At 38.2% G+C, this 2,228-nt stretch overlaps 1 long non-coding RNA gene across 2 annotated transcripts; it reads left to right on the top strand.

Annotated features, from left to right (window-relative positions):
* Positions 1–412: 412 nt before the first annotated feature.
* On the top strand, positions 413–1,822 carry LOC137851835 (uncharacterized). Of its 2 annotated transcripts, XR_011093514.1 has the most exons (4): positions 413–531; positions 969–1,023; positions 1,481–1,561; positions 1,691–1,822. It is a non-coding gene; the product is annotated as an uncharacterized lncRNA (long non-coding RNA). The 2 variants fall into 2 exon arrangements; XR_011093515.1 differs by lacking the exon at positions 1,481–1,561.
* The last annotated feature ends 406 nt before the right edge of the window (positions 1,823–2,228 follow it).

Below are 2,228 nucleotides of genomic sequence, written 5' to 3'. Positions count from 1 at the left end.
GGTCAAGATGCAAATACCCTTTTGAAACTGAGAAACGGTAACACCATTTCAGAATTCAGACTAGAAAGGAAAGTAATGTGGTCTTTGTCTTCGAACTCCAATATAGATATTCTGACAAAAAATTCTTTACCTGGAGAAGACATGCTTTATTGGCATACTCAGAAATACAATTTCACTTAAGTGAGAGAGACAAAGCTTGGATACCTAATGTAGAGTAGCAGAAGAAAGGAAATAGAAAGAGTTGCTGTTGTTGAAACAAAGAAAGTATAGAATTTAACACAGAGATAAAGTCTTTCAAATAATTAACTCACAGGTGCTCTTTTTTTTCAGCTAATGTTTAGCTGTTTCCCCCCACCCTTCTCATTCCTTTACAACTCAGCAGGAGGAAGACTGTGAGTGTTTTATGTGTTGGTGTGGGAGAAAACATAGCTCAAACACATCTTGTTTTAAAGTTCTTGTTTTGCTCTGTATCCAAATGCTGTTTGATTCTCACCTAAATAGCAGGATAAATTAGGACTGCAGACTTTAAAAGTATGTCTTAGCAGACCCATAGGTACTTGGAAGCAGACTTAAAAACTTTGAATTTTCTTCTCTGAAATGATGATCTAGGGCTATATTTAGTAGGTTATATTAGGTTCAAATAAATGTACTCAAAACATGGAATAGAAAATACTACATCTGGTTCTCCCACTTAAATAAGATGTGTCCCTGTCCATGGCAGAGGAGTTGTAATTGTATGATTTTTAAGGTCCTTTCCAACCCAAGCCATTCTATGATTGCATCGGTCTTACAATGAATGGCAAGTTTGTAGAGCATAGATCACAGCATTTGAATAGTGTCCTTTCAATGAAAATTCAGTCCTGACTGGACTTGAACACTCTACCATTGCAAGTAGCAAACAGTCTTAAAAACTCATGAAAGTATTATGGATGTTATTCCATGTGATTAACTAAGAGTACCTCCAACAGGTTTAGTCTGGACTATTTCTTGCTGCATAAAGCTGCCACCACATTTGGATTTGAGGTATGCTTTTGTCAATATAAAACTACCAAAAAGGCATAAAGATACCAGATCATTCAATTAACTCACTTTTGCTCTATTTCAATTGGAGGTCCTAAGTACTCTAAGGAAAATTTCATAAGTACTCCACAGATGAAAAGCATGTTTCCCATGGTGAAAATTAGGGTGAAATACCTACTATTGGTAATTTTTCGTTAAGGAACGGCAGACTGCCAGAAACATTCAAGCATGTGTTTATTGGGTCCTTACTCAATAAATCCTCTCCTGACATTAATTTTCTTGCCAACTATTGTCTGATTGCTAAAACTCCCATTTCTGGGCAAGATTATTGAAGAGATGATAGATAGCAAATAGTGTCTAGCAGCATCTGCTCTTAATATTTAGACACCAATCAGTCAGGCTTCAGACCTTGACATGGCATCTGAAGGGCATCAGTTTCAGTGACTGAAAATCTCCCTAGGGCAATGGGACAATGTTCGGTTTCCCTACTAATAACTCCAGGTCTTGGTGACCTTCGATCTTCGATTCCAGAGACTGTAAGGTACTGTTTATTTGACTGTAGAACCTGACAAGAGCTTAAAAAAAAAAAAAAAAAAAAAAGATTTTATCTTTTTTTTTTTATGCTGGAAAAGATCCTGATGGGTTGCGAACATTTGCTTTTCCTCTGCAGGGGTTTTGCTGGAGCTGCCTCTGGAGTACAACCCTGACAGCTTTAAACCTTTTTTTCTCTGCTTCTGCAAGAAAACAGCAAAGTTAATTGAGAAAGTAGGGCAAATTGGCAAATACAGGGCTGATGATATTCCATTTGGCTTCAGTGTTCTTCTTTTTGCCTGGATTACACCAGAACACGCTTCACATATGACCTGCCATGAAATCACATTCAAACACAAAGCTCAATAGTCAAACCCCACCCAACTGGGGGAAGGTTCCTTTCTCTCTCTCTTTTCCACACCGATCCACCTACTGCTGTGCTGAGAGGTGCTAACCAAAGAAAGGGTGGTTTGAGCCATTCGGAGAACTTGTTCTCTCATAATCTTAGTTGCAAATCAAATTTCAAAAACCCAGGATGCAATGAAGTAAATACATGAACAAGGGTTGTGTTCAGGTGTTGGCAGTGGTGTTTAACTCAGTTTGAATGTTTCCTCTCTTGCTGCCTGGGGAAAAGCAGACTATCTGTACCTTCTACTGGGAAATAGTTGCTTGTTTAC

The sequence above is a fragment of the Anas acuta genome, chromosome 2 (assembly GCF_963932015.1).
Source record: "Anas acuta chromosome 2, bAnaAcu1.1, whole genome shotgun sequence".
NCBI classification, from domain to species: domain Eukaryota; kingdom Metazoa; phylum Chordata; class Aves; order Anseriformes; family Anatidae; genus Anas; species Anas acuta.
The sequence above is the reverse complement of the archived record's forward strand: the minus strand, read 5'-3'. Positions and strand labels throughout refer to the sequence as shown.